The sequence below is a fragment of the Dermacentor silvarum genome, chromosome 1, assembly GCF_013339745.2.
Source record: "Dermacentor silvarum isolate Dsil-2018 chromosome 1, BIME_Dsil_1.4, whole genome shotgun sequence".
Classification (NCBI taxonomy): domain Eukaryota; kingdom Metazoa; phylum Arthropoda; class Arachnida; order Ixodida; family Ixodidae; genus Dermacentor; species Dermacentor silvarum.
In genome coordinates, this window is record NC_051154.1 from 232,905,973 (window position 1) to 232,913,851 (window position 7,879).

The following is a 7,879-nucleotide window of genomic DNA, read 5'->3' on the forward strand; positions in this document are numbered from 1 at the left end:
CGCAGCTTCTTTTTTTCTGATTGCATAATGCTCGACCTATCCTCTACTATAAAGGTACGTGGAACGAATGTAAGACGAATTCTGTTTGTTATCAAGTGCACATCGGACGAAAGAAATTCTGAGATAAAATGTGTAATTGAGTTAGCTCTTATCGTTTACAAAAGTCCTCAAAAATCCACTCTATTCGCCGCGAAATTTAGTCCGCTATCACATGTCCAACGTGTGCCTTGGCAGAAAAAAAAAAAACGGTCAGAAATTTGCTCACAGTGTGAGAACGCCTCGTGCTCTGACGCGTCGCGTTTGGTGAAATCTTCGTTATAAATCCCACTGAGGAAGCATAGCTAGCTATATTGTTTCGTTCGTTTAATTTGAGGACATTTCTTGAAAACCCTTCTTGAAAACAAAGCGAAATTCGTGTTTTCCAGGCGGACTATGGAACACGCCTTCCCTACTTGCGCTACAGGCCGTCACAGTGCGAGGATTGCTTCTGCTTGATTCTATTCCTTTCTTATCTCCTACCGTTCACCGCCAGCCAATCTCGTTGATAACGTGGATGGAGCTCCGATCGAAGCAATGACGAAATGCGAAAATGAATAGGATTGAAATAGAACCATTGCATTACACTGGCCTAGATATTGATACTCAAATAGATCGTTGAACATTTACATTATTGACACCGCTAATTATTTGCCTGTGCGCAAATATCAGGTGAAACTTATATTTGCGCGTTATGGGAGTTGAGGAATTGATGAAAGCGATGAAACCTTGCTGTGGTGAAGTCATATATGTGCCTATATAGACGTTTTCATGAGGTCGCATCAGACGGTCTGGCGTCGAGAGTATTTGTCAGTTTTGCCTGTTTGGTCTGGACTGTGAGCTTGCCTTGCGCTTGCGTTGCGGAGTGGTAGCTTTCCTTCGATGTTTCCGTTTATTTTTGTCACGAATGACTTACGCACGTAAGTCATTCTATCAATAGCGTATACTCATGAAGCAGTTTATGGGTGCACCAACAACCAGCGTGAAATAACGATTTTGGGGACTATAGTGTGTTCACAACACTGCACTCCGGGAGACCACTGCCGATATAGTATGTTCACGCTTCACCGGTTTCCTGCATCACCTGAGGATTTAGCATTTAAGTCTAATATGAGCCAATGCCCACATCAGTTAAAGAATGCGTTTTGGTAAACCATTTTCGACACATTTTCCAATAGGTTTCGAGAATTGTCAGCTCTTCGATGCAAAATTTTCTCGTATGTAGTGGCAGAGGCTGCATTTGTTATTCTTTCAAACACGACTTCATTCCAATACCTAATACGGGGGTCACACGGCGCACTTTTGATCGTGATCGAGCCCAATATAGATCGAATTTCTCGGTTGCGATTGACTTCTTTGCTCAATCTGCGGAAGGGAGCCAATCACGGTCGAACATTCCGACGGGCTCGATCGCGATCAAAGGTAGCCGTGTGACACCGGTATGAGACAAATTGGAGCATTCTGCAAGAGAACAAGTCGGTAAATACACTTCGCAACGATCTGGAAAAATTGTGTCCTATGAAAGATGTATGCAGCCCCTGTGTGCGCCAAAACATTGTCTCTGCGTTCACACGCGCCCTGCGCGGCCCTGCATATAAATGTAATTTCAAAATCTAGCATCTGGGCTGTATCAGTTCGCCGCAGGTATACCGCGCAGTTCGAGCGCCACGCTTCTGCTTTGACATTTGGTTAAAAGCACCCTGCGCTGCACCAGATTCAATAAATTTTGCATGATTGAGCTGTTGAGTTGCGTCGGAAGCGTATTGAGTAACCACTGCATATCGAGCAACCGCTGACACGCGTCGGCGGGCCGCCGGCGCCTGGTTATATGAATTGCCCGACAGCTACGTACGCGCCATGCTTTCGCTAAATGAGGCAACTCTCAACCGCGAAACGTAATGACCATCAGATTCAATCGACGACTACAGTCACATGTGCACAGCAATAACACTGAAAAACACCGCTGACTAACACGCCAGGTCTCGACGAAGCAGATGCGGCAGCCGCCGCTACCGACGACGAAATGCCACATCCACTGGCTGGGCTTGCTGCTTCCATTGCACTTCACACTCAGCGCTCACGCCAGCACGTGAAACATGTAATAAGTCAAGTGGCACAAGACAAGCGAAGCGGTAGAAAACAATCAATATAATGCTCGGCGAAGATCACACAACCGAAGTGCAGCCAGCCTGCTCTCGCAAGGCTCACAATCCAAAATGGCGGCATAACATGTTCTGACGCTAGACGCCGCCCGTGTCGGGCAATGGCGCTACTCAAGCGTCAGTTTCTGAAAAGGTCTATATAAAGGCGACGCTGTTAGCCTCTAGTAGGTCGGGGTTATTGGTGTGTGCTCATCAAAAAGAAACAGCAGCTAGAGGGCTTTGTATTTGAGTTTCCGAGTGACAGAAATGTTTTCTCTCGTATATTATAATTACAATCCGATGCTATCATGTCTGCAGGTTGTGTGTAAGTGGCACGTTATGCATTTTCGGACGCATTTTACTTTGAAAAATACAATTATTTCCACAATACACTTGCACTAGGCGGTGTGCCTTCAAGAATGAGTATGTATGCTGCACTTCCCCACAAGTACCTGCGCACATGACGAAAGTGTGCACACGATGTATCTGTCCTTGATGTGCGGGCGCTCTTCCCGTTCCATCTGTCGCGCAACGTGTGCTGCGACCGTAATCGTCATTATTTGAAACGCTATCCAAAAACGGCTCCACCACCTAGCGGCAGCGGGCATTCAGACAGACCTAGTACGGCAGCTGAAAAAGGGCTCTGTCTTTTAGTTTCCGCTTAACATAGTTATGTTTTCTCGTACATTCGAATAAAAATCCGAAACTATCACATGTGCAGTTTGTATTTAAGTGGTACTTTACGCATTTTTGTGACGCAATTTACTTTTAAACTTTAATTTAGTTCAATAAGGCACTTGCACTTGGAGGAGAGCCTAGAAGAATGAGGAGGAGGAGGAAAAAAAATTGCCCGCCAATCCACCCTGTGAAGGTGGTTGGAAAGCGAAGCTTTTTACGCCACCCTCACGGTGACTGCGGCGCACTTGATATTTCACACACTACAACGTAACTTTAACCACGGCCTTTATTATTATTTACTTCACAACAATGTTCACTACTGCTTTATGATCGGTGTGATATACACTACTATACTACCCCATAGTGGGGTAGTCTAGAAAATGAACCGAAGCAGTTACTAGGCTGGAAAGGTTTCGAATGATGTCAACCCTCTTTCAAGCAGCTGCATAAGCTTTGCAACAGCTGCAATCTAATCTAACGCACCGCGCCGAGCCTGTTTCCGTTGTTTGCCCGCAGCCCTTATCATCCATCATGTTGGCTCAACACTTTGAAGCTTGTTTTTGTGGTTTTTCTTGCGAAAACGAGTGCTTAGTTGTACGATGAATGCCTGAATTCAAGTAAGCTATACTGCTATACCTGCAATTGTTAGCGGTTCGTCGGGATCGTTTTTTGCTTACAACGACAGACACGACAGAACCCTTGGCTGGTAGAGGTACAAAGCTTCGCTTTAAAACTTTATTAAATAGGTAGATGGTTTAACGGCAGGTCTGCGTGGGGCCCTCAGTCCAGGGCTCTACTTGCTTTAGCGGCTCGCTGAGCTTGGTCCAGGAGGGCCAATTGGCACTCCCGCTCCTCGCTTGCGAGCAGCGCCTCCCACTGCCGAACGTAGTCTGTCACTCTAAGAAGGAGAGAGTTGATGTCTCCCGGCCAAGCCATACAGTCCCAAGTTATGTGAGCCAGCGTAAGTTTTGCTCCACACCACGGGCAGGTGTCTGTGTAATGCGCCGGGTGCATCTTGCATAGATGATTTAGGGGTGGGTATGTGTTCGTTTGGATGCGACGCCAGTCCCGCGCTTGTATTGTGGTTAGATTGGAGTGCGGAAGGCCGAATGCTCGTCTCTCCCTTCTCTGATTTTCCAATATGTCGCGCAATGCGGACGGAGGTTCCTGTAAGGTTCTGGCCGCCACTCGGTCGTTACTTCTTCGAGCTATGCGGTTTGCCCTTTCGTTCCCATCAAGTCCGGTGCGCGCTGGGCACCACATTATGCCGTAGTCCAGGTCGAAGCGTGAGCCGAGTATTTTTGTAGCACTGCGTTGTAGAATTCCCTGCATGAAGAGTCAACAAGCTGCGTGCGAGTCTGTAAGCACGTAAGCCGGTTGATCTTTGAAGTCGGCGTCCCGTATGGCCAGCGCTATGGCTGCAGCTTCTGCTGTGCATACCGAGGTAATCTTCACCATGGCAGATATCGTGGTGACTTGAATGGTTGCGGTGATCGTGTAGAAGTCTCTTCGAGTAGGTGCACTCGCGTCCGTGTATAGTAGGCGGCCGGATCATTGTCGAATCGCTTCTGCAGAGCCCTCGTCCTGGCCTGTCTGCGGCCTGCGTAGTATTTAGCATTCATATTTCGTGAAATGGGTGAGACGTAGAGGTGGTCTCTCAAATCTCGAGACAACAAGTCTTTGTCGTCGCCGCAGAGCAGGGGTCGAGGTTCGTATCCCAGCCGTCGAAGAATAGACCGGCCCTGGGGCTTAGAGCTCACCCTTTGTCTTTGCGATATCAGAACTGCAGCGGCATGTTCTTCATGTCCTGATGTAAATACCCAACCACTCCAGGCGATCTGTGCTGACGGTGTTGGGGACACCCAGAGCAGATTTTTATGCGTTCTGATAAGGGTGTCAACTTGCGTCATTTCAGTTTTGTTGAGGTTTTGGAAAGGGAGGCCGTAAGGGATGCGGTTAATCACAAACGCTTGCACGAGCCTGCTAGTTTCGTCCTCCGCGAGCCCGTTGCGTCTGCATCTCATTCGACACATCATGCGTGCCACATTCTTAACGGTTTGTTTTAAACTCCAAATTGTGGCATCAACGTTGCCATTCTCTTGGATAAATAAGCCCAGCACTTTCTTTTGGGCGACTTCGCGAATGGTGCGGCCATCCAGATGTAGTTCAATCCTTGGCGTGGCAACTTTCTTACGACGCTTGCTGTGTAATTTCATGAACTCTGATTTTTCGGGTGCGCACGTCATACTCACGTGCTTGGTGAAGTTTACCACTTTGTCTATGGCCTCCTGTAATAGGTCTTGTTTCTCTCCATAGGAACCCCGGCGTGCCCAGAGCGTTATGTCATCGGCATAGATTGTACATCCGAGGTCCCGTGCTTGCTCAAGTTCTATGGCCAGTCGCCTCATCCCAACGTTGAAAAGAAGCGCTGACAAGATTGAGCCCTGTTGAGTCCCTCGATTGGGCATTATAAAGATGTCAGAGCGAGTGCTGCCAAAACCAATCGTTGCCTTCCTCTTGAGAAAGAAGGTAAGGACGTACCGAAACACCCTCCTTCCGCAACCTATGTGTTCGAGGCCTTCGAGGATCGTTTCATAAGATATTGTGTCAAACGCTTTCCTGACATCAAGCGCCACAACTATCCTGGCTTCCTTGTTTTGTAGCGGCCCCAAAACTTTAGCGCACGTACTTCAGCACACGTGCGTGAGCGCATGTAGTACGTCGGTTGTGGTGGTGTTGCCTGTCTAACGTCATCTAACTGCGTTTGCACTGTTTAACGTCGGCAACAGCTTCGCTGTACATCGACCTTCACAGGGTGGAATGGAGGCCCAATTTTTATGATTTGGTACCGCTTCTTTTGTATTAGATTGTGCCCATTCGCTTTATTTTTCAAGCGAAGCTTGTTGTAACTCAAACACTTCGGTGGCGTCCATGTACGCACAAAATTATTATCATCAGCATTCACTCGAGCGTCGTCGTCTTCTTCCACAGCTTGCTCGTTGGAATCCTTCGGTTGGCACTCGTAACACTGCTCCTGCGTTCGTCGTCGTCATCTGCTTCCACAGCTGGCTGCGTTGCCGCTGATAATTTCAGCGTAGAATTTCGCTTCTCTTCTGTAGTCGTAATGGGGAGGCCGCGTTTACGGGGGTATGAGCCATTGCTTAAGGGGGTATGAGCCATTCATTGTCTTACATAACGGACATAATTAATTTTGAAGCAATTTTATGGAAATCCACCCAGAATGAACGCACTTTGGGAAGGGCTTGTAGCCGACGTGCCGATTCCAGAGTGAGGGTTTCCGAAGCCCAGGCTAAACGTCAGCTAAGAGCCCCGGACCCTGAGTTGATGGAGCGCGATGTTGAGGCCAAACGTGAGCGAAGAGGCACCGACCCCGAGTTGTGGGAGGGCAGTGTTAAGGCCAAACGTTAGTGTCGTCTTGCCCTCCAGGAACCCGAAAACGGTGGTGCACGCATCGCCAACGCTAGCGCCAACTTCCCCGGTGCGACGGCCAGGATTCAGCGCGATTTTCTCAACCGGAATTTCCGAGCCAGCTGCAGTGCGTGTGACGGGTTGTAGTTCGAGCACAGAGTGGTACTCGTCAGTGCAATTCATTCGGAGGAACACCGAAGAAACACACGACTAGCTTCGCTTACCTCCATTTCTTCGACAGGGCAGGGGCTACTGATTTATTTTTACTTGTTCGTTCCTTACATCATTGGCTTTACAATCTTTGATGACGCAATGACGATGATGTTTAGGGCGAACTCTCTTTTCCTTCCCCTCAATGTTAGTCATCTCTGCCATCTCACCCAATGTAGTTTTATTCCAGAATGGAAGCAGAGGTAAACTGTACGTCCTTAGAATTAGAGCGCGTCATTTCTGCGCCTCATGACGTACTTGACTGTTATAACTTCTCTAATGACCTTATACTGTATGCCCAATGCGGTACCGCCCCAAATCAACATTGCAATGCGCCACAATGCGTTAATAAACAGCATATATGTGAGATACGCGGCTACAACTCTCTTCAAAATATTGTAGGGAGGCTAATGCTCAGCAGCAGTGCTGATTTGCATGCTCTGTTTGCCGCTACCCCTTGTCTCTTTAATAAAGAATGTGTTACACTTACATACATATCAAGTTCTATACCATTATACACCTATAATATTTTTTGTAGGAAAACTAGTTTATTGTGAAATTTTAGATGCCTCCTAAGTTATTAAATATGGTAGTAATAACGCACCTGCAGTGCTGCTGCGCCTAGCGCCACGTCCGACAACTGTAGTATGTGCCTTCCGAATACCCTCGCAGTCGAGTACTCCAGTGCGAGGTGACCAAGTGTTGATTGAATTGGTACAATGTTGTGTTACTTTTTTGTTTTTTTATTTGTCATTGTGTCTCCTCAGATGGTCAGGAATTCTCGCAAATATTAGGTGGGGGAGCACACGTCCGTTCATGGTGGTGGGTCGAAGGCTGAGCAGGAGAACGGTTTCGGCAGTAACATGGCAGACCCGCAGAGGAGGAGGAGGAGGCACAAACTTTTATTTAAACCAGCAGTTTAGTTGGCTGGGCCTAGGCCTCCCACGTGGGGACATCGAGGTCTTGCCTCTTCGCCGCCTCGCAGGCTTGCTGGGTACGTAGCCCAGAGTTGGTCGTCGAGTTGGGAGCTGCGCAGGGTGGCGTGCCATCTCGAAGAGAGGGTCACGGTATTATTTGTCGGATACTGGTCCGCAGACGGACACGAAAATAACACCAGACAGGTGGCGTATCAAGCGTTCTTGTGACGCCTCAACGGCCGCACAAAAAAAAGAGAAAAAAACTGGCGGCGCATATATCCTATCGGGATGATTGGTGAGGTTAGTGTGATTAACAATATTTCTTATTATGTGCGTAGTTGGTGATATATCCTTTATACGTTATGATTAATAATATGATAGGTATTGTATTTCCATGGTTGTATCCCTACGCCATATAGGAATCACGACATCTTATGTGCGCATCAGTAGACACAAGAAGTAGTAATC